Below are 24,996 nucleotides of genomic sequence, written 5' to 3' on the forward strand. Positions count from 1 at the left end.
CTCAAGCATCTGGAGAGGCCCATGGCCTCCAGGCCAGGGCACTTGGTCCTCAGGTGGCAGGGCTGCCCACCTGCCTGAGTTTCCCACATGAGGAAGATGCAGCAAGACCTCCCTGAGCTTTTGGACATGAAGAGGTAAGGACAAACAGCGGGACCACGTGGGGCCCTAGTGTGGGGTGGGGGCAGAAGAGGATAACAGTCCTTTCCTTAGAACCTGGTGGGCCCCTCTCTCTCATTTCAGTTAACTGAGCTCCTCTTTAAGGTATTATAAATGTTCAACAGATTCAGACTGTTAGGTTAGACAGCAGCATTAAAGTATCCTGGGCAGATGCTGGGAACACAGTAAGGGAGAGGTAGTAATAATGGCTGTACCACCAGTTATTATTCACGTAATATGCACACTCTGAGCTCATTGCCTTATATGAATTTTATTATTTAATCTTTATCACTTTCTAAGGAAGACCTGCTGTTGTTATCCCCATTTTATAGCTTAGGAAACCGAGGCTTGGAGAAATGAAGTCATGTGCCTGAGGTCACACACAGCTAGTTAGGATTAAAACTGAGAGCTGTCTGCCTCCAGCGTTCACGCCTTCCATCATGCAGAGAACGGGCGAGTGCCATGCTGGCCTTGTTCTTTGGCCAAATTTATTCCTCCTTCGCACAGATGGTCTTCCTGGAGTTGGGGAGGGTGGCCTGAGGGTGGGCCATGAGACCTCCAGATGTCAAGGCAACAGCTGGCCTGCTCAAAGATTCCATGTTTCTGATGGCTAAGTTCCCAGATGCCTGGGCTGACCCTCATCCTCACCTTGGGCCCAGGTAGTGATTTCCCAGGCTCTGACACCTTGCAGGCAGTCAGTCACAAGATTGAAGACATGCCCATAAAGCCAGAGGTGCCCCCTGAACCCAAAGCCAAACAAACATGTGGGCAGAGAACCTGCCACTGAAGCCACTCATTTGTCCTGTGTGCCCAGGAGATCCTGCTGGACACCACTGCCACTTCCTAGAAGTGCCCTCCTCTCTTCTGCATTGTGGAAGGAAATGGGGTGGAGGTGAGGGGTGCAGAACTGCAAATAGGGTGCCAAGCCAGTACCTGAATCTGCCCTCCCCCGTCCAGAGGAGATCACGGACCTTTAGGAAAGAGAATTACCCTTTGTCCAATGTGGCCAGGGGGAGGGAAGGAGCTCTTTGTGGGGATTATTACATTTACTCCTTAAAGCCACCCTAACAAGATGCTGAAATTATTCATTTTACAAAAGAGGAAACTTGGGTCAAGGTCCTTCAGCTGGCAGGTGGCCCCATTTAACTTCTCTGCTGCATCACCTCCACAGCCCTTACCAGTCCGTGACGGGGTTGGTGGGGGTGGGGGAGTTGAACAGAAGTGAAAGGGGGCCAAAAATCCAGGGCTTACAGAGGGGAGAGGCAGCCTCTGGTGTGGGAAAAGCATCTGAGGGTAGGAGTCACCCCCCTCCCACTCCCACATCTTCTATGAACTGTGGACTCAAAGCCACGAGGTTGACTCACTGATCGATTCCAGTTGAGCGCCTTCCATATGCAGGTCCTGTGTGTGTGTCCCAGGGCCCAGCAGTGGCACTGTCCCTGTCCTCAGGCAGGTTGCAGTGGTGAGAGGGGACAGAAGCTTAGTACTCTAGAGACAGAGACATGCAGGGACAGCCAGCCTAGCCTGAGACAGGGAGGGGTCAGCTAGGATTCCTGGAAAGAAGTCCTAAAGAAAGAATAAAAACTAATTAGTGAGACAAAAGAGATGACAGGTGCTAGGAACAGAGCAGACCCTGTGAGCAGGGCTCGGGGAAGCCGAAGGCCTTTGAGGGCTGCTGAGAAATGGCGGGTGAGGTGGGCAGAGGCAAGAGGAGCAGACTGTGTGAGTCAGAACTCACAGGCCTTACAGGCAAGGCCTATGAGTTTCCAAGCCTGAGGAACCAGGGACAACCAGACACCCTCACACCATCTCCCTTCGGACATCACTAAGAACGAGGCTGGGAACATTCCAGCCTAATCAGAGCTCAGATAGAGAGCGCCAGAGGCTTGGAGGCTTCATACACAGGGTTGACTCCACCCAAGAGCTTGTCTGCTCTCTCAGGCAAGATTGGAGTGGGGACTTCCAGATCCTCTGGGATTTCTCCAGATCCTCAGAAAACTGTAGGCCCAGACTCTTTGCCTCTCTAGATTCTGGGGGAACTGGGTAGGGATGGAGTGGAGGAAGATGGAGATGAAGCCTGGAGCCCCAGCTGCGGGAGGAGCCAAAACATCCTTCTTGAGGAACCTGACTTTGGAGTGATCCCCAGTTCTCAAGGGCCTCTGCTCAGACCGGTTATTTCTGGAAAGGGCTGAAGTGCAGGATTTCAGCTCCCACCTGAATCCAAGCCTGTACCACTACCCTCCACCAGGCCCCTCCCCAGCCTGCTCTCAGCAGAAGGGCAGGACATAGGCTAGGATATGGGAGCAGCAACCCCCAGGCCTGGAAATGGGGTGTTGGATGGCCAAATGGACTCCAGATTCTGATGCTCTTAATTTTTATTTCTTTGTTAAAGCATCCATTCTTTCATTATGCAAATAGCATCATGCTGTTGAGGGAAGCTCTTTTCCTAAGGGGGTGGCAAGGGGTGGGGACAGATGTCTTAAATACACTACCTAATGTCCCCAATTTCAGCCTGAGATTAAAAGATAGAGATGGCACTTTCCTCTTCAAACAGTGGAGAAGCTCCTCTGTCTCCTCACTCCACCCCAGCTCCTTCCTTCTCCCCTCTCTTGCTGTCTCGGGAAAGCAGGTCTCTGGCACTGACAAAAGTTAAAGACAGAGAAGCAGTGAGAGGAAAGGAGGAGAAATCAGGCTGCCTCAGGCCAAGGGGTCCCATCTCACAGGCTGGCAGGACACCTACATTCTGGTAAGTGGGAGTAGGCTGTTGGAGGGGGAGGTGGAGGAGGGTGACTCTCCCTGCCAGAACCTCTGAGCTTCCTGTATCAGGCCCAATGACCTGGTGTTATTATCAGTGGGACCAGGCAGGGAAGAAGCCTCCCCCAGGTGACCTGGCTGACACCCCCTGGAGGCTGGCCAAACTCTGCACAACTGTCTTCTAACCAGCGCCCCTGCCACTGCCGCTGTGCCACTGCCACCGCCGCCACAGCAGCAGCAACAGCCACAGCAGCAGAGGAGGCGGCAGCATACGTTGAGGGCTTGCTGGGTGTCTGTACTGTGCTTCTGCATTTTTCATTCATTTTCTTTTTAAATCCCCACATATCTCATGAGAGTTTAATTAGTTCCATGTTACTGTTGGGCCAACTAAGGCTCAGAGACATTAAATGACTTCCCAAAGTCACAGTTGTTCATGACAGCGTCAGAACTCAAACCTGGTCTGCCTGAATCCAGAGCCTACAGAGGGTGGAGGAAGCTCGGCCAACATTGCCCTTCCTTCACGTCAGCTCGCCCCCAAACCCAAGGCCCGCAGGACAGTGTCTTCTACACTCTGCAGCCCATCAGACCTCTTTGGCCTCGAGCCCAGCTCTGCCCCAGCTCCTCGCCCACCCTCCCAGAGCTGGGGAGGAAGCAGGTGAGCCTGGAAAGGTTCTACTGCTCCTCCACCCTCACCCCCACCTACTGCTTGGGTATTTCATGGAGAGGGGAACAGGTGGCATGAGGGAAGGGGCCTGAGCTCAGCTTGGCACATCAGTGTCATACACATTCAGGTCAGAGTTGCTGTGGTCACTTCTGGTAGTGAAGACTACTGCATTCGGGAAGGAAGAGGAGGAAGGAAGGGGCCAAGCCCAAAGGGCCGAAGTGGGTGAGAGAGTGAGCGCCACAAGCTCCTGAGGTCACAGGTAAGCAGAGATGTGTGGCTTGGGCTGGCAAGAAGGCATGCCGGTGTTCTGTAGGTGGCCTCAGCACCCACCTGCCCTGGGGGCGGTTCTCTCCTGCCTCCCCACTGCTGCCTGCTCTGATCCCACCATGGCCAGGGCACCTGGGACCACCCCCTCACCTCCCAGCAGCACAGATTCCGGAGTCAAAAGAACCTAGGTTTGAATCCTGGAACCTGACAAAAATTACTTAATTTTTCTGGGTCTCAGGTTCTTAGCCCGAACTGGCAGAACCTGGTAAGAAAGGAACTAATGAAAGAATCTATAATAATGCTATGTTTATTTGGTGCCCACTGTGTGCCAGGGTGTTTCAGGTATTTGCTCACTAAATTCTCAGAACCACCCTGTGAGGTTGGTGCTATCATCCTCACCCCTCTTTTATAGGCAAGGAGAGTAAGGCTTAGGTTAAGTAATTTGCCAAAGCTGGCAAAGTAGGCCCCCAGCCCAACTCCAGAGTCTATGCCCTCTGCTGCTCCATGGGCCCTCGGAACCACTGGCTTGCTCCAGACCACTTTGCAGAGGGGCTGCGAGACTCCCTGGGGGCCCCAGAGGCTGCCCCTCCGGGGCCTTTTTGAACCAGTGGCAGGCTTCTCCTGGCCACCTCCCTGCAAAGTTCTTTCTCCTTCCCCAGAGCTGGGACTGGGGATCTGACCCGGTGTGGGCACATCCCCAGATGACATGAGAGAAGGCATCAGATCTCAGTAGAAGCCTGTGCTTGGATGGGGGTGAGGGGTGTTTGTTTTGAATCTTTTCCCATCTGACCATTTGCCTGGTCCAGGAAGGGCCAGAGGTTCCAATGGGTCATCAGAATGGTCCTCAGGAGGAGGCATTTTAAGGGAGGGGTTTTCTTGACTAGCTTCTCATCCCCATCCTTCAGCTCCCAGCCCACAAGTCGCTTCCTGAGGGAATGGCTCAAGCCTGGCCTGTCCCTTTATCCCAGGAAGAGTATGTATCACTACTTCTTTCTGTGTTACCTTAATCACCATCTCTCCTTCACCCCCAGGACTGGGTATTTCTTGAGGGCAGAGACAAGATGACTTTGCTCCCCACTGTCCCCAGGACCTGGCACCCACCTGACGCATGCATGTTAAACAAGGGCTTGCCTGGGCCATCCTGTCTCAGGGAAGCTGAGGCAGCAGGAGAATGTCCCCAGTGGCGACTGCCACTGGCATGTGTGACCCTGACCAGGAGGTAAGACCTAGCACCCAGAGAGGGGGATGGGCCCCCACCAGCCTCGACTTCCGGCACCAGTCCACAGAAGAAACCAAACAAGAACTGACAAGGGACAGGTCCCAGTGGGACTGCCCTTCAGCCCCAGACCCCTCACCTCAGCTGGCTCCTGCCTTAAGCACTCACGCTTTGGCCTCCGGGGAAGTTCCTCCCCAACAACAGCAACTGCAATAATAACATTGGCCAACAGGCACTGAGTGCCTACTGTGTCCTAGGCCCTGTGCTGAGCCCCGCCCACCCATGGAGTGGGTGACCCCAGGAGAGAGGTGTCATTTTAACCCCCATTTCACAAGTGAGGTAACTGCAACAGAAAGATTAAGTGATGTGTGCAAAATTGCCCAGGAGGTGCATTGTGAAACCAGGTGCCTGGAGCCCAGAACCAGAAGTCTTAACCCCAAAACTCTTCTGCCTCCAGGACATGCCTCTCTAATTTGATAGTCTGGGGCAGGTGCGCCTGTTCAGGGGGCCTATACTCTGCCTGTATTTGCATATGTTGAGTTGTCAGGAACCTGAAGCCCTATTCCTATTCAATGGGGAACTGGCTCATTTATTATGTTGACAAATATTTATTGAACCTCCTATGTGCCAGATCCCATACTAGGCACTAAGGGTGTATTGGTGAACAAAAACAGACCAGTTCCTGCTCTCATGGCACATATGTTCTAGTGGGAAAGGATCAAACAAATTTGTGTCCAGTTACAAATTGCAGTACATGTCAAGAAGGAAAACTACAGCTGGTTCTGAGGTAAAACTAGAACATAATTTAGACAGCGTAAGGGGTGGGGGCGCTTTCAGAAATGAAATGTATACACTTATGTAACCAATCAATCAACCAATTGATTAATCCAGCCCAGAGAGGGGATCAGGTTCCACCTGCTGTGCCTTGCAGACAGTAAAAAGGTTCCCCTGGACTTTCCTCTCCATCAAGGAAAAGTGCTCTAGTCCATGGCCATTTTGCCGTGTGCTGGGGCATTTTGCCCTGAGAGTTCAGATCCTGGCCACTCCAGAGTAAAGGGTGGGGGAAAGTATAATCTAACTTGGTTTTTTGGATAAAGTAGAAAGGGCAGGATCCTCCCACGCTCTGATGAGTGACTGAGCGGCCGCCTCCTGCCTCCCTCACCGATCTCAGGAGTGCGGCGCTCTGTTGCCACCTGGTGGCCATAACAGACCATACGCGGAGCGGCACGGCCTTTCCCGTCTCGGGCTGGATCCGGAAAGCCGCTCCTTCAGGCCCGTGGAGGCCGAAAAGGAGGCGGTAGGTTTGGGTGACTTCCTGTCAGGGGGCGGGGATAGGGAGTAGGAGCGAGGCTGGATGGGGAACTGCTGCTTGAAAGTCAACTGACTGGAGACTGACAATGGCCCCATTGTGTCTGAGGCCTTGACCTTGATTTCCTGCCACTCTCACCTCCCGGTGTGGCATCACCCGGGTCTGATTCGCCCTTAGTCCTCTGCACGACAGTGGGAGGGCCCGGGGCTGGACACTAAGCCATGTGCTCCTGCAGGGCCCAGACATGCAACTGGTCCAGTGTCCGGAGGAAACCCAGGGAAGGCAGATGGGGCAAATGGCCCTGACTCTCAGAAGCTGTTTCCTCCTTTCTTCGAAAGGCAGTGCAGCGCAGTGGTTACGGGCTGGAATCTGCTGTCTGAGATCCAGCTCCAAATTAGTTACGGGATCCTTGGACACAGTCTTTACCACCACTCTGTTTTTGTTTTTTAAGATTTTATTTATTTATTTTTAGAGAGAGGAAGAGAGGGAGAACACCATTGTGTGGTTGCCTCCCGTGCGCCCCCTACTGGGGACCTGGCCCGCAACCCAGGCATGGCCCTGACTGGGAGTCCAACTGGCAAGCGTTTAGTTCTCAAGCCAGCATTCAATCCACTCCAGCCAGGGCCTATTTTATTTTCTAAGTACACACAAATGATTAACATTTCCGTTGTAAAAAATACGACACTGCAATAAAAAGCTAAAGCTCCTCACCTTTGCACATACCCGCCCCCAGGTAAATACTACTGTTCCTTTCAAGTGTGCCCTTCCTGACCTCCTTCAATGTATTTATATATGAGTCTGTACATATGAAAATATGTGATTTGGTGTGTGTACCTTCTGAGCCTCAGCTTCATAACCTAAAGTGGGAATGAAAATAATAGTTAAGTGTAAGAAGTTACTGAGAAAGTTACCCGACGTAATTCACACGGAGTGCTTAGCTCAGCACCTACTGCGCAGTGCCTGTGACTATTGTCAACACCGCCATCTTTTTGCCTCTATCATTGGGCCCCAGACCCAATTCTGAGGTCTTGGCTAGAAGCCCTTTCTTACTCCCCAGCCTTCCCCTCCCCTCCTCCCTTCTAACAGACTCTGATAAAAATCTGTGTTCTCTAATGCCTGTGTTTTTTTTTAAGCTACAAGGAGCATCTGTTGTTTTCTGCATGTTCTCTCCTCCCCTTCCTCCCTTCACCCCCGCCCCTCCCCTTCCTTTCTATATTTGACCTAAATGAGACCCACTCACCCTTCTACAGAGAGAACATCCATTCTGTCCCAGAGGAAGAGACTTCCATGGCACATGTGGTATACAGTGGGACCCACAGGAACTCTACATACAGGCTACCCCCAGGTAGGAGTACAGCTAGTGGCAGAAAGGGTGGGGTGAGGTCTCTGTGAAAGGCCTCACAGTAGAGCAGGTAAGTGCAGGGTCAGCTGTCAGAGCACCCCAATATATGGCCAAAGGCAGGCCACTTTACCTTGCTGAGCCTCAGCTATCTCACCTGTACAATGGGACAACTAACCAGAGCCATCATATTCAAGTGCTGTGAGGACAACAGGGTGCCTATAAAAGCACCTAGCACTGAGAAGGCAAATAGTACTTATTGTTACATCAGAAAGCAAAGTGACATTTTTATGTTTGCAAAGGGAATTTCTAATGTCTCCCTTCTTTTTAAAATGAACTAGGCTTTGCAGCTTAGAGATGGAAGTGTGGTTTTGCTTTACAGGTCTCAGGAGAAAGGTAAATGTTTCTACCTGGGCTGCTGTTGGAGCAGCCATGTGCCACTTCCTGGAGCTATTGCTGATCCCTTACGTGGTCCACAGAGCTCCCTCCAGCCCAGAGCACCAGGGTAAAGGACACCAAAGGACTTCACTGTTCCAGATGATGCAGAAGAAAAAGCATCAAACCCATGTGAGTAAGACAAGGCCAAATCACCCATTCGACAAAGAGCCATGGAGCAGCTGCTCTGTGCAGCCTGCGTTACGTGGGACGACACAGCCCGGGGTCCCTGGAAACAGCGGTTTTATTGGGAGGAAACTCACTGCACATACTCGCTGATATTTACCCAGTGCTTATTACATGCCAAGTGTGTTATAACCACAACGAACAAGCCGGACAGATAAGATCTTTGTTCTCATGTAGCTTGTTTTTTTTTTTTTTAATGGTTCTTCTGCACATCATACTTTCCTCTGCTTTTTTTTAAGGTATAATTTCCATTAAAATTCACCTTTTTAAATGTACAGTTTTATGAGTTCTGACAAACACGGTTATTAACCTCCATCACAATTGAAATATAGAATATGTTCATCACATCCCCCAATTTTCCTCTCTCTCTGTAGTGATCAGCATCCCCGCACCCCAGACACCAGCATCCACCATCTGATTTCTGTCCTTATAGTTTTGCCTTTTCCAAAAGGAAACTTACAGTATGTGTCCTTTTGAGTATGGCTTCTTTCACTTACCTTAATGCTTTCGAGATTCATTTATATCATAATATATGCTGACGGTTTGTTCCTTTTTTCTTCCTTTCTACTTTTTATTATAAAAATTTTCAAATATAAAGTTAAAACAATAATATAGTGAACATCTACAAACCTACCACCCAGATTCAATAATTGTTCACATTTTGCCATATTTTAAAATGACATGTATACATGGGCACATATTGGTTGAAATGTTTTAAAACTGTGTTGTAGGTCCTGGCACTTTACATCCGAAACTTCAGCATATACACTTAAAAATTAGGACAGGTCAACATGGCAGCACAGATAAACACAGCTCACCTCTTCGCACAACCACGTCAAAATTACAACTAAATTGTAGAACAACCATCACTGAAGAACCATCAGAAATTGACCTGAATGGAAATCTGACAACCACAGAATTAAAGAAAACACATCCATCCAGACTAGTAGGAGAGATAGAAACGCAGAACAGGCTGGTCCCACATATACACGTGGTAGATTCAGGAGGAATATTTCAGGAGCGAGGAGTCCCAGTCCCATACCACGCCCCCCAGCACAGGATGCCAGTGCCAGGAAGATAAGTCCCATAACTTGTGGCTGCAAACATCAGCAAGGATTGAGTTCTGGAGTGCCCTCTGAGCTCCGGCACTGGAGTAGCAGCTGGAAAGGCACCAGTGGTACAGAGGGAGAAACTGAAGTGGCTGGCATCAAGGCAAGAGCCAGGGGACAGCTTTTCCCCAGACAGAAAGGTGGACTCTTCCATCCCACCCCAGACAGCTGTTAATAGTAGCTTTTCCATATGAATGGCTGGTCTGGGTTCAAGCTTCACAACTTCTTAATCCTTTCAACAGCTGACCTCAGTGATCCCCAGCACCATGCCCCAACTCTGTATCTCTTGCTGAGTGGCCCCAGGCACAGCATTAACACCAGATAGCCTAGATCAGGGCTGTCAAACTCATTTTCACTGGGGGCCACATCAGCCTCGTAGTTGCCTTCAAAGGGTCAAATGTAATTTCAACTCCTTAACAGTTAAGGAGTTGTTACATTTATACAGTCCTAAAATTATTTCGGCCCTTTGAAGCAACCATGAGGCTGATGTGGCCCCCGGTGAAAATGAGTTTGACACCCCTGGACTAGATTCACAGTTTGGCTTTGCCTGGGAATCTCCAAGTCCAGCATGAGTAGCAGCCATCTCAGATTGCTCTATAGCCTAGGCAGGGTGGCCCCAGGCAGAACACAGGTGGGGGCTGACCTTGGTCTGCATCACCCGGGAAACCCCAGGACCTGTGCACCCGGTGGACAACTACAGACAATGTTGGAGCACCACCACCCTGCTCCTGCACAGCTGATCCTCCATGGAGGGTGGAGGTTAGTGGTCAGTGATCACAGACAATCCTTGCCCCTGAATGGCCTTGGTAAAATCCCCCCATTGATCTGCCAATAGCAACCAAGCCCCAGTGACAAGAAGAGAATGTAATCAGCCCACACAAAGGGCACACCTCGAGTACCCAGCTTGGGTGATTAGGGGAGGCTGTGCCACTGGACCCTCCAGGACATCTCCTAGTACATTAGGCCACACGACCAAGACAGGGAGTCATAGCAGCCCAACCTAATACATAGAAACAAACACAGGGAGGCTGCCAAGACGAGGAGACAAAGAAACACGGCCCAAATGAAAGAACAGAACAAAACTCCACAAAAAGAACTAGACAAATGGAGGTAAGAAATCTATCAGATGCAGAGTTCAAATCATTGGTTATAAGGATGCTCAAGGAACTCAGTGAGGACCTCAGCAGCATAAAAAAGATCCAGTCAGAAACAAAGGATACATTAATTTAAATGAAGAACAATTTACAGGGAAACAACAGTAGAGTGGATGAAGCCAAGAATCAAATCAATGATTTGGAACATAAGGAAGCAAAAAACAACCAAGCAGAACAACAAAAAGAAGAAATCGAAAAAAATGAGGACAGTACAAGCAGCCTCTGGGACAACTTCAAGTGTTCCAATATTTGCATCATAGGAGTGAGAAAAGGAGAAGAGAAGGAGCAAGAAATTGGAACTCTATTGGAAAAAATAATGAAAGAAAACTTCCCTAATTTGGTGAAGGAAATAGACGTGCAAGTCCAGGAAGCACAGAGAGTCCCAAACAAGGTGGATGCAAAGAGGCCCACTCTGAGGCACATCATAATGAAAATGCCAAAGGTTAAAGGTAAAGAGAGAATCTTAAAAGCAGCAAGAGAAAAGAAGTTAGTTACCTACAGGGAAATTCCCATAAGACTGTCAGCTGCTTTCTCAAAAGAAGTTTTGCAGGCTAGAAGGGATTAACAAGAAATATTCAAAGTCATGAAAAGCTGGGACCTATAGCCAAGATTGCTCTACCCAGCAAAGCTATCATTTAGAATGGAAGGGCAGATAAAGAGCTTCCCAGATAAGACAAAAACTAAAGGAGTTCATCATCACTAAACCATTATTATATGAAATGTTAAAGGGACTTATTTAAGAAAAAGATCAAAACTCTAAACAATAAAATGGCAAAAATACACATCAACAACTGACTCTAAAAACAAATGAAGCAAACAAGAGGAACGGAGACAGAATCATGGACACAGAGAGTGTTTTGGTGGTTGCCAGATGGGAGGGGGGTGTGGGGGAATGGGTGAGGAGGTGAGTGGATTAAGAAGTACAATAGGTAGTTACAGAACAGCCATGGGGATGGAAAGTACAGTATAGGAAATGAGTAGCCAAAGAACTTATACGCATGACCCACGGACATGAGGAATGGTGTGGGGACTGCCTGAGGGAGTGGGGGTGCTGGGTGGAGAGGGAAAAAGGGGAAAAATCAGGACAACTGTAATAGCATAATCAATACAATATAATAATAAAAAATGAGGACATATGATAAGCATGTTATCACACCTAAGAAAGTTGGCAGTAACTTCCAAATGTCATCTTTTACTCATCATTTGCAAATGTCCCTAATTTCAAAAAAGCGGAGGTGGAGGGGGCTTATAGCTCTTTACCCACCTGCTAGGGTTTTATTTCTAAACTTTTAGTTTTGAAATAATTATAGAAATTTTGAAATAATTCACAGGACATTGAAAAATAATAGTCTCATGTACCCTTTAACCATCTTCTCACAGTGGTGGCATCTTATAGAGAGCATATATACGGAGCTTTATATAAAGCTTATGCAGAGCTGTAGTGAAATACCAAAACCAGGACACTGCATGGGTTACTGTTAACTAGACTACAGACCTTACGCAGTTTTCACCATTTTTTTGACCTGCATTCACTTGTCTATGGGTGTCTGTATAGTTCTGTGCACTTCAACCCTGTGCATAGATTCGTGTTCACCACAATCAAGATTGAAAACTGTCACATTGCTACAAAAGAACTCTACTGCTACCTCTTTGTACTCACACCCACTCATTTCATGCCCCCCTGTGTCTCCTCCCTGTCCCCTAGTAACCACTAATCTGTTCTCCACCTCTAGAGTTTTGTCATGTTGAGAATGTTATATAAATTAAATCACACAGAACGTAAACTTTTGAGATTGATTTTTTTGTTAAGCACAATGCCCTTGCAGTCTCTCCATTGTGTTGAGTGTATTATCAATAGTTCCTTCCTTTTTACTGCTGAGTAGTGTTCTTATATGGATGGACTACAGTTTAGCTATGTACCAGTCAAAGATCTTTGAATTGCTTCCAGTTTTGGGTGCATGTGAAAAAGTTACTGTAAATATCTGTGTACAGGTTTGTGTGTGAACTTGAGCTTCATTTCACTTGGGTGAATACCTAGTAGTGGGATTGCTGGGCTGCATGGCGCCAGTTTATCTTTATGAGAAATGGCCAAACTCTTTTGCAAATTGGCTGTACCATTTTGCATCCTACCAGCAATGTATGAGAGTTGCAGTTGCTCTTTTCTAAAATAAAAGTGTTTAACTATTCTAATACCTAGGTAATGGTACCCCACATAACCTTTAAACCATAGATGGTACCAAGTTATAACTCTTCTGGAAGCTCTCCAGTGGCTTCCTAATCACATTCAGAGTGAAACTCAAACTCATTTCTGAAGTTTGCCAGACCTCTCTCCTGACCTCCTTCCACTCTGCCCCTCACTTTGCTCCAACCACAGTGAACTCCTTGTTGTTTTTCTAACACCCTGAACTTTTTGTCCCTCAAGGCTTTTCACTTGCAGTTCCTTCCACCTGGAATGTTCTCACCCCGGGTATTCACATGGCTGTTTCTCACTCCATTTCCTCTGGGTCTACGGTCAGCTCCTCGGAGGCGTTCCTGATGGTCAAAATGAGCCTCACCCCTCCGCCCATATTCACAATTCTCTTACCCTGTTTTATTTTTCTTCATAGCACTTATCTCTGCTTCATAAAATGTGTATCAATTACTGATTTGTTTACTGTCTTCCCTATAAGGACAGGGACTGGCTTTTTGATGATTATCTCCGGTGCTTAACGCAGTGATTGGCACACAGGAGACACTTAATAAATATTTGTTGATTGACTGTGTATTGAAAAACTCTTGTGAACCTCTTCCCATCCTCTGGCCCACCTTTTGCTCAACTGTCACCATGGCAGCCAGCTCGGAGTAGGTGGAAGCCCCTTTGCTTAGCCGCTACTCATAGCTCTTGCTTTGCCCAGGTCTTCTGTCTGCACTCAAGCACTGTGGCCTGGAACTCTGGAGAAGTTCACCCCACTGGGGCATGCCCCTTCTCTGAAACCCAGTGGACAGTTCTGAGATTCACTCCACACTGCTCCTCAGCAGGTGCAGCTCGATCGAACCCTAGGTGTGCCCATGACGGTGACCAGTTCCATGTCACACCGTCTGTGCCAGCTTCCCTGACCTCTTATTCCACCCTCCTTGGCCCCTACTCCTGCTGCTTGGGATAATGTCTGGAATTAATTCGCAAGCAAGCCCCGTCTCCACTTTCTGTACCTGCAAAGAGATAGCAGGGATGGAAAAAAGCTCAGATTAAATTAGAACAAATAAATGGGACTTGTAGGCTTATAGGAGAGATAAATAATAATAAAATAAAAGGAAGCAAAATGTTAACTGTAGGCAAAGGGATAGACTTTTCAACAAATGGTGCTGAAATAATAGAATATCCACATGGGAGACAATGAATTTCAGTCCCTGCTTCACCATGTACATGACATGGATAAAAAACCTCAATTTTTAATACATAAAACTATAAAAAGTCTAAAGGAAAACATAGGCAAAAGTCTCTGTGACCTTGGGATAGGCAGAGACTTCCTAGATCACATAAAGAACTAATTACAAAAGGAGGGAAAAACAGCATGAGGAAGGTGAACAGGTCAGTCAGACTAGAAGAAAGGGTTTTTTTATAAGATTTCATTTATTTATTTTCAGAGAGAGGAGAAGGGAAGGAGAAAGAGAGGGAGAGAAACATGGATTGGTTGCTTGTCACGCGCCCCCAACTGGGGACCTGGCTGGCAACCCAGGCATGTGCCCTGACTGAGAATCAAATAGACAGTCTTTTGGTTTGCAAGCTAGAACTCAATCCAGTGAGCCACACCAGCCAGGGTGAAGAAAGTTTTGCAACACATATATTTTTGACTAGTAAGTTGTATCTACCACATATAAAGAAATATTTTAACTCAGCAATAAGACAAACAGCCAAATTAAAATATGGGCAAAAGATTTTAACAAATACTTTTAAAGAAGATATACGAATATCTATACACACATTGTTCAACACCACGAGCCACTAGGGAAATGTAAATTAAAACCACAAAGAGATAACACCATTCGCCCGTTAGAATGGCCAACATTGAAAAGAGTGGTAATAAGCGTTGGCGAGCATGTGGAACAACTGGAACCCTCCTACATTGCTGGCAGGAGTGTAAAATGGAAAGTCACTCTGGAAAAAGGTTTGGCAGTATCTTATAAAGTTAAATATACCATGTACTCAACAATCTCCATTATAGGTATTTATCTGAAAATAATGAAAAATATGTCCACACAAAGACTTGTACATGAATTGCCAAAGCAGCTTTATTCATAATAGCCGAAAACTGGAAATGGCCGAGCTGTCCATCAGCAAGGGAATAGATAAATTGTGGTGTATTCACACAATAGCTTACTACTCAGGATAAAAAGAAACAGATACTGATACATGCTACAACATGAATGAACTTCCAAAACACGCTGAGTGAAAGAAGCCAGATGTACGTACTGTAATATTACATTTAAATGAAGTTCTAGAACAAGCAAAGTTCTAGAACAGAGAGTAGAGCTGGCTGTGGGGCAGGGGCATATTGATTAGAAAGAGGAATCAGGAAAATTGGGCGGGTTATGAACATATTCTGTATCTTGAATAGAGTGGTGGGTATACATAGGTATTTGTCAAAATTCATCTTACTGTATATCCTAAACGGATGCCTTTTATTGCAGGCAATTAGCCTCAATAAGGATGATTTTAAAAGTAAAATTAACTGTAGCTATGATAAGTGCTGCAGAGGGAAGAAAATATGGTATTATAAGAAAGAATAATGGGGAACAAAGACTACTTCTGATTGGTTGGCCAAGGAAGCCATACTAAAGAGATTACATCTGAACAGAGATCTGAATGTCCAGAGAGAGCCAGCTGTGGGAAGATCTAGGGGAGGGCGGGCACTCCAGGAAAAGGTAACTGCAGGAACAAAGACCCAGAATCAGGAAGGAACCTGATAATCTTGGGAACGGTCCAAAGGCCGGTGTGACGGGCAATGTGGGTGGGGCAGAGAGAGGTAGGAGACAGGTGGGGAGGTAGGCTAGAGCCAGATCTTGCAAGACCTTATCAGCCCTGATAAAGGTTTGGAATTTGAAGTGAATAAAATGCAAATCCCTCCTGTACTAGTGGGGCATAAACACATAAGGAAATAAAGGCAATGCAGGGTCATGGGTGATACGGGTCCATTTGGAGAGTGTACAGGGCTATAGGAGGAAGTAGTCAGCACTACCTGGGAACATCTGGGAAGGTCTCCCAGAGGAGGTGAGATTTCAGCCATGATGTGAAGAGTAGAAAGAATACTTCTACTACTTCTAGTAGTAGAAATTCTACTTCTATTAGTAGAAATACTTCTAATACTTCTAGTAGAAAGAGGAGAAAGGATACTTCAGTACCGTGTCCACAGAACCCCAGGGGGATGCAGCCCTGGAGACGTTCAAAGACCTGCATAATACAGGGTGTGGCAAAAGTAAGTTTACAGTTGTGAGTACATAAAACACAGATTTATTCTTGTATTATTATTTGTTAATTATTGTATTGTTTTTCATATGAATAACTGTAAACCTACTTTTATCCACCCTGCTGAAGTCTAGATGGAAATGTCCCTGCAGGAGAGGGAGTAGCAGGAGGGCTGAGGCTTTTGAATGCCTCCTCAGACTAGGTCCAGCAGGTATGGGAAACCCCTAGAGAATTTTAAGTAAGGGAGTATTAGAACCAGGTTTACATTTCAGCTGGCAGCTGGAGAGCAAGACCACTGGTTCTGATGTGAGATAATGGGAAAGGCTGGACAGGGGCAGGTGGGGCAGGGAGAGGTGCTTGACTGCTAAGAGGTGATCGGTACTTATCCTCAGCCCAGGGACTTCCAGGTTTCTTCTGGCTTGTAGGCCTGGCTCCCCTGGGGGATGATGGTCCAATTAGGCAGGACACGTGAGAGAAACAGGTTGAGGAAAAGATTTGCAGAGTTTGTGGCACCAGAAGACCATAAATGATCATTTATTGAGGTATAATTGACTCGCAACATTATATTACTTTCAGGTGCACAACATAAATTGTGAAATGCTCACCACAATAGAAAGTCTAGTTAAGCCGTGACCAACGTGCGTCAGTTCGTTGGTCGTCGTCCCGCAAAGCCAAAGGTCATCAGTTAGATTCCTGGTCAGATCACCTGCCTGGGTGGGGTTCAGGTTCAGTCCCCAGTCAGGACACATACGAGAGGCAACCCATCGATGCTTTTCTCCCTCCTTTCTCCCTCTCTTCCCCTCTCTCTAAAAAATAAAATTAGTATTTTCTTTAAAAAAAGTCTAGTTAATATTCATAATTATACAATTGCAAAAAATATTTTTCCTGGTGATGAGGACTTTTAAGATCTACTCTCTTAGCAACTTTCAAATATGCAATGCAGTATTATTAACTATAATCAATATGCTGTATATAACTTCCTATAGCTTACCGATAACTGGAATTTTGAACTTTTTGACCCCTCCTTCACCCATTTTACCACCCATCCTCCACCTCTGGCGACCACTAATCTGTTCTCTGTATCCATGAGCTTGGGTTCATTAGTTTTTTCTTTAATTCCACATATATGTGAGACCATATGGTATTTGTCTTTCTCTGACTTACCTCACTTAGCATAACACCTTCAAGTTCCATTCATGTTGTTGCAAATGACAAAAATGTCATTTTTTATGGCCGAGTAATATTCCATTGCATATATGTACCACTTCTTTTTTTTCTTTTGAAAAATATTTTACTTATTTATCTTTAGCGAGAAGGGAAGGGAGGGAGAAAGAGAGGGAGAGAAACATCAATCAGTTGCCCCTCACACGCCCCTAACTGGGGACCTGGCCACAACCCAGGCATGTGCCCTGACCAGGAATTGAACCTGGACTTCTTGGTCTATGGGATGATGCTCCAACCAAGTGAGCCACACTGGCCAGCACCTATTTTTAATTTTTTAAGGAAACTCCGTATTGTTTTTCATAGTGGTTGCACCAATTTACATTCCTACCAGCAATGCACGGGGGGTCCATTTTCTTCACACCCTCACCAGCACTTGTTTATCTTTTTGGTACTAGCCATTCAAACAGGCGTATGGTGATATCTCATTGAGGTTTTGATTTCCCTGATGATTAGTGGTGTTAAGCTCCCTTTCATGTACCTGTTGGCCATTTGTATTTTCTTTGGAAAATGTTTATTCAGATCTTCTGCCTAATTTTGTAATTAGGTTGCTTTTTTTTTGCTATTAGGTTGTATGAGCTCTTTATATATTTTGGATATTAGCCTCTTATCAGTTACATGACTTGCAAATAATTTCTCCATTCAGTAGGTTTCTTTTCATTTTGTTGATGATGGTTTCATTTGCTGCACAGAGCTTTTTAGTTTGATGTAGTCCCACCTGTTTATTTTTGCTTTTGTTGCCTTGTCCAATTAAGCAGGACACATGAGGGAAATCAAAGTGAGGTAAGGACCTGTCAGGGTTTCAGGAACAGGAGGGCCCTAAAAGCTACCTTTTACATGCATCCGCTCCCTCAGATAGCATGTTACACCTGATGATTCCTAGGCCCTGGCCCCACTGATTCAGAAGCAGTGGGTCTAGGATGGGGCCCAGGAATCTGCATATGTACAAAGTGCCCCTCCCACTTGGATGCAGACGCCAATAGGGCCTCTCCAGGGGCCTGGAGCAGGAGGCAGGAGAGCCACACTCTCATCTGGACTAAGCAGCCCAGAAATTCAGGTAAAGTTGGCATCTAAAATAAGACTCCGAATGTAGTGAGAGCAAAGGTAACTTGTGTTTTTACTGGTGCAGCTGAAGAGTGGCCTTGGTCATCATGTGTGACTCCTGGTCACAAGGAGCCACACACAGAAATAAGTGGCAGGGCCAAGCCCGGAGAATATATCTGCTTTTTGATGTGTACCCACTCTTAAGGTATGGGTTGGGGGGCAGAATGGGGATTCACGGAGGCTGTGGTGAACTGGACAGCAAGCTCTGTGCAAAGAGAGCAGCTTCCATTGCACACATGGCGTCTCACCAATGAACCTTCACAATAGCTCCCTGTGGTCAGACATATTATTATGTCCAAGTCACAGATGAGAAAACTCAGGCCCAAAAAGAAGCAGCAAATTGCTCTGAGTTCTGAGGCAAGGATCTAGGGGAACCAGGGCTGGAGCCCAGGTCTCTGGACACTCTTAAGCATAGCATTGCCCTGCCTCCCTGAGTGGGAGAAATCGCTTCATCTCTTAATCTCAAATGATCTTTCAAGCAAAGAAGCGGTGGGGGGGGGGGGGGGGGGGGAGTACAAGCTTTCTTTGTCCTACCCTTTCAGAAGGTATCTAAATCCTTACTATGTGTGTTTTCCAAAGAAAAGCCTCCCCAGGCCCAGAGGAGCTGGGATTTAGAGTCTCCTGTTGTAGGGTTCCAGGGAAAAGTACTTCTAAGAATCTCACAGAGATGCCACCACATGCCTTAGCTTTATCCAAGTAACAGAAGGAGGTGGCGGCGGCGGCGGCAGTGGCAGCAAATCTGTCCCCGGTGCACTACATACTGTTTTGCTGTGATGAAATACACATGGCATATGGCTGCAAAGTTACTATCTTGAGAGCAGATAGAAATGGGATTTTCATGTGCCAGATTTTACTTCCCTTTCTGAAACAATCTTGTAGTAAACAGGGGTTTTCTGATCTTGTTAAGATCCGAAGGATGGGAACTCCTTTACACTTTTTAAGTAAAATTATTGTCTTTCAGTTTCTGTCTATCAATGGTGCAAATGTTTTTTTAAACATGAAAGCTCTTCTGAGCTCCCTCACTCCCTCCAAAGTCCAAGACAGAAGAGACTCTGCCACCACCAGGGACCAACGCCATCCCTATCACAGACGACCCCCACTGATGACAGTCCATGTGTTTGTTCTGTGGCTGCCGCCCCTTGGCAAACGAAGTGGGAGAGAGGAAAGGTTTAGTGGGCGTGGGAGGCCCTGGGCAGAGGAGGCAAGGGAGGGCCAGGAAGCCAGTAGAATGTGACTTTTAGGAGAATTATTTTGAACCACGTCTTGCATGCTGACAGAATAATGATCATTATTAGGACCTCAGATGTAACACAGAGCCCGCCCTAAAGTTAAATTTTCCCTTTCAGATGAGCACGGCCTGTCAACCCAGCGTAGGATGGTTCTCTGCCAACCTCCTCCCCCACAGTAGGGGGGTTGGAATGCTCCAGCTGCTCCCTGGCTGTTACCTTTCATTAAGGACTTTGCTTTTTTGGTAAACAAGGGCACCCTGTTTCTACCTTAGCCTTATAAAATCAACCTGAGAAATAAATACTTTGTGCAAGGACCACAGCTATATTTGCGGGGTTTTAACCATATTTCATTTCGGGGCTGCTTTGTGGAACCCAACCTGCCCAGGGGCCCTCCGGGCACAGTTGGACATCCAACAGAGGGGCAGCCTGGGGCCTGAATTATGCCCACATGGATTATTTTTGCCTTTCACCGTGTCTTAAAAATTGGTTTTCACATCAAAATCCTGCTTGCTGGCTTCTCCTGAAAAATCAGAAAACCTGGTCATATTAGGCCACGTTCCCGTTTGACAAGTGGCTGGAGCTGAAAGCAGTGGCTCCATTTGCATTGTTTGTTGTCCAGTTTGCCATAGTCCCCACCCCTCCCCGTAATCCCCCATCCACACCCTAAGAGAGGGTACAAGTTAAAAAGCAGATATGGAGGTGTGAGTTTCAGTCTTGATTGCACCACTTCCTTCCTGTGTTTGACCAGGCATCTGTGTCTCTCTGAAACCTGTTTTGAATCCCTAGGAAGAAGAGAATAATGAGGCAGAGCCCTGGCAGAAAGCCCAGCCAGCCCAGCCTAGAGGAAGCACTCACTGAGAATTTACCCTGTATGTTTATTGATGTATTGGCTATTTCCTATCAATGACAGAGGAGACTTGAAGATAGTATACAGATAGCCACACCTACTGGAATGCAAGCTTCAAGTAAGCAAGGATTTTAAAAATCTGTTTTGCTTATTCCTGTGTCTTCAGAGCCTGGTACCCTCCCTGGCACATGGTAGGCACTCGGTAATTGTGTTGAATGAATATGTGAATTGAATGTTCTCCTGAGTTCTTATTCTTTATATGCTATGTACTAAATTATGGTTGCTTTATTCTATAAATATAAGTGTAAATATACTTATAGGCTGATTATTTCTAATTTGCGTGTTGATTTTTTTTCATATTCTTTCAAAATATTAAAAAGCCAGGAGATTCTTCAGAGTTGATGGGAACGTCATTGCCCTACTCAGTTGAGTCACAGCCTGGGAGAAAAACATACTCTTCTCCATGGCTGGGTTTTTAAGATCATTATCCAAATGCCAGGCCACTTCAGGAGTCAGTGCTTCAGAAAGTCACTGTTATAAACGTACGCATTTATGGGATGACTCTCAGAACTCAGGGTGCTGTACGCACACTGAAAGCATTAAGTGTTCTCCAAAGCGCTTTCTTCAGAAGTAATACTTCTAAGAGAGGGGAGTGCACCTACGTAAAACCAACGGCAGGTTCTATGCCACAATCTCAGTAAGGATGCCCCTCTGAGTGCCGGGAGTTTGTCCTCCATTGGATGCACTCTCCTGGGAAACACAGGAGAAGGTGAGTTGACTTCTAAGTGGATTCAAGGTTAGCCTTTTGGAATACTGTATTACATGTGCCTTCCATGGGCTGTGGTTTTGGTATCTGTGGCCTGTAGGGGTCAGCTGTGTTTTCTATTTGCTCTGCATCTATTCCTCCTAGCTCTGGTAACTAGACTTTCCTGAGAAAGCCATTTCTTCCACACTTTCAAATATGGGATGTGGGGGGTGCTAACCTCACCCCCAGCTCTGGAGGTGTCACCCCCTAGCCACAGTGTCATATCCCTTGGCTGCAGCCACACATTCAGAGGGGGGAAAAAAAGAGTTACCCAAAGCCAATGCAAACACTAAGTCTCCAATCTGGAACTTTTCTTAGTACTGTTGGGAAAAGAAAGCTTTTGTCTGCTGGGACTTTTCACTGGAGGAATGTAATTCTGATACTCTCAGAGAGACTGCCTGAGGATGCAGGGGAAAGAGAGCTGAGAGAGAGAGCAAGACCGGAGATTCCTGGTGCCAGTGTTTGAGTGCCTGGATCCGACTTTGCCTGAAGCTCAGATTTGTCTCTGGATTTTTGGTTTCGTGAGCCCATGAATTCTCTCTCCCTCTTTCTTAAACCAACCTGAATGACGTTTTAGTCACTCTCATGGAGACATCCCTGACTAGCAAATTGGAATTTGAAAATGTAGACCAGAAAAAGAGGGACAAAACTGTGAGAGCCATTGCTCAGGTGCAATCCAAACCTTGAACCATGGCCAGAAGCAAACTGATGATTTTGCCTCTTTCTCCTTCACATGAACCTCAAATTCCATTAGAATCAGGCAGAGTAGGAAGCTTGGAAACAAAGAAGCATAATTTCTTTTCCTTCTTTCTTTGATACCCTGACATGGAAAAAGAATGTGGCCATTCCTTGCTAGTTTTCATGCATCTGCTGGCCACATTCACTGGTTTTCCTTTGATGTGTGTTCTTTGTTTACTTCCAAAGCAGGAAAGAGGGGAGACATTGAAATCGGCCAGAGGCCAGGTCTTCGTGGAATTCTCCAGTGTTTTAAAACTGCCTGTCCTTGCTCCGGGGAATTCTACTACTGCTCTCATTGGGCCTGTGAGCTCCAAAGAGAGGTTGTTCAACTCGTGCAACATTTAGAGAGGTTCTGTGAACAGGTGATCGAGCACCTCCTCCTTCCAGGCTCTGACTTCCGCACATGCGTGAGTGAGCGGGGCAGGCTTTCTCCTTTCAGAAGGAGTTGTTTCCAGTCTGTAATCAGCCCTTCTTCACCCCTCGGGACTGCACCTTTGCCATGGCCCCCCTTTCCTTTCTGACCAGCCTGAATTCTGCTACCAAAGAATTCTTCACAAAACACTGCATCCCGTTCCACTTCGGGGAGCTTCAGTGGTCTCCTATAGTTTTCTTTTTTAAAAGATTTTATTTATTTATTTATTTTAGAGAGAGAAGAAGGGAGGGAGAAAGAGAGGGAGAAACATTGATGTGTGAGAGAAACGTCAATGTGTGAGAGAAACTTCAATTGGTTGCCTCTGGTACACCCCAACTGGGCACCTGGCCCACAACCCAGGCATGTGCCCTGAACAGGAATCGAATCAGTGACCTTTTGGTTCACAAGCTGGAGCTCAATCCACTGAGCCACACCAGCCAGGTCCCCCTATAGTTTTCGTGTTGAATCTATCCTCTTCTTCCTGGCCCTTAATAAAAAGCCAACGGTTTGGAGCACTTACTATGTGCCAGGCACTATGCTTAGGTTTCATGCTCATTATCTCAGTTAATCCTCAAATGACACTATAAAGTAGAAATCAACATTATCCCCAATATTTTCCAGATGAGGAAACTAGTGCACAGAGAAGTTGCATAATTCTCTCAAGGTCACATGGCCAATAAGTGACGGGGTCTGAATGCAACCCCGTCTTTCTGGCTCCAAATCTTATGCTCCTACTAGAAGATTCTACTGTCTCAAAAGCTCTTCCATAACCTGCTCGGTCTCTACCTTATTTCTTACAGTTCTTAGTTTCCGTAGGCTAATTAGGCTGGTCTCATGACCACCGTTCTCTAATTTCATTGTCTTTATTTGTTCATTCTTTCCTTCATTCAGTCATTCATTCCTTCAGCAAATATTTCCTGAGCCCTGCCCCAGGTGCACATGCTGTCCAGCTGACACGACCCAGAAAGCTGCCTTTTCTCATCACTCCTCCAAATCCTGCCTTTCAGGGCTCTGCTGTAGACCCTTCCCTTTATGCACCCCACCGTCACCAGTGCAGCGGGCATGGCCTCCCTACCGTGAACATTGAGGGCACAGAAGGGCATGACACAGTTCAGTACTCAATCTTACAGGGGTCGTCAGAGGTCTCATACCATCTTGCTTTCCTATCAGGAGTTAGATGCCTGGAGGACCAAGTTAGGGAACATGCTCCTGTCGTATCTATCACAGTGCTGAGTGCACAATAGGCATCCAAGAAATATTTTTCCACCCAAGGTTGAGTGAACAAATGGAGTGCAGTGAAAATACAATGGTTTTACAATGGCCTTTTGAGCCCTGGCCAGGTGGCTCAGTTGGTGGGACTGTTGTCCCATACACCAAAACGTTGCGGGTTTGATCCCCAGTCAGGGCACATACCAAGGCTGTGTGTTTGATCCCAGTCAGGGTGTGTATGGGAGGCAACCAAGCAATGTTATTTTCTTCTCTCTCCCTTCCTCTCTCTCTAAAAACCAATAAAAACTTTTAAAATAGCCTTTTGAGAAATTATGAATCTGGGTTCTCTTGTGGACCTAGAATTCCCCTAGAGTTTATGATAGTCTGTGAGGTAGGTGTTATTCTCCCTATTTTACAGATAAGACTGAGGCTCAAAGAAGGTGGGTGACTTGCCCGAGGTCACAAAATGGATACATCTCAGAGCACAGGCTCCCAACTGCTGCATCGTGTCGCCTCCACAGTCCTTGGGTGGCTGGCTCTCTTGGATCACAAATGTTGAAAACTCATTACAGCTTCTGCGGCTGATGGACTATCACAGAAGATGCACTTTGTCAGGACCTTCCACACAGACCTTTTTCTGTGTTTCTAGGAGTGGAAACACTGCTGTTGTGAAGAAACTTGGTAAATCTCTGGCAACCTCTACATCTGGTCCACTGCTGAGTCCTGGGACTTAAGGTTTTCAAATCCTAGAAAAGAGCCACGCGGGATGCACTCCCCAGCCGCATCTCTGGTTCTAGGGTGCTGTCAGCAACATTACCTGAGTTTGTACTCACACGGTGAAGGTAGAGGTGACAGGGTAGGACACAACCATTTATTTGACAGTTATGTCCTCTCACACGCAATCAACTCAGTAAAAGGGAAGTGGCCAAGGGCATGTCTGAAAACATGTCCTACCATCTCTTCTCCCTCAGCACAGCCGACTCCCATGTGCCCCAGCTGCCATAAGAAGTTTCCCTCCCTTCCAAGACAATTATCCCTGCCTTCCACCCCCATCCTCACCTTGACCTACCTAGATTAGAGCCTCATATGCCTACCCCCAGGGGCCTGGAAAACTTTCCGGTCCAAAAGCCTTAGTGTCAGAGTATAGTTATGGATGGACTCTCCCTGCTCTTTCCTCTGCATTAGTGTTCCGCAAAGGACGATTCTTGCCCACCTCCCCCTGATGGTCCAGAGATGGATTTGGGGTGTGTGTGACTGACCTCCCTCAGATGCTCACAGACAATGCTGTGCTCCCCTACCAGCCTCTGAGGGACACTGCCTACTTCTTGGTCCAGAGGAGACAGAAATGTTAGCCTACACCAGATTCTCCCCACCTGTTCCTCCTTCTCCACAGTCCTCA

At 46.7% G+C, this 24,996-nt stretch overlaps 1 long non-coding RNA gene across 1 annotated transcript; it reads left to right on the forward strand.

Moving 5' to 3' along the window:
- Positions 1 to 7,328: 7,328 nt before the first annotated feature.
- On the forward strand, positions 7,329 to 20,711 carry LOC123478165 (uncharacterized). The gene is made up of 3 exons (XR_006653299.2): positions 7,329 to 7,711; positions 8,088 to 8,272; positions 20,373 to 20,711. It is a non-coding gene; the product is annotated as an uncharacterized lncRNA (long non-coding RNA).
- The last annotated feature ends 4,285 nt before the right edge of the window (positions 20,712 to 24,996 follow it).

The sequence above is a fragment of the Desmodus rotundus genome, chromosome 10 (assembly GCF_022682495.2).
Source record: "Desmodus rotundus isolate HL8 chromosome 10, HLdesRot8A.1, whole genome shotgun sequence".
Lineage (NCBI taxonomy): Eukaryota > Metazoa > Chordata > Mammalia > Chiroptera > Phyllostomidae > Desmodus > Desmodus rotundus.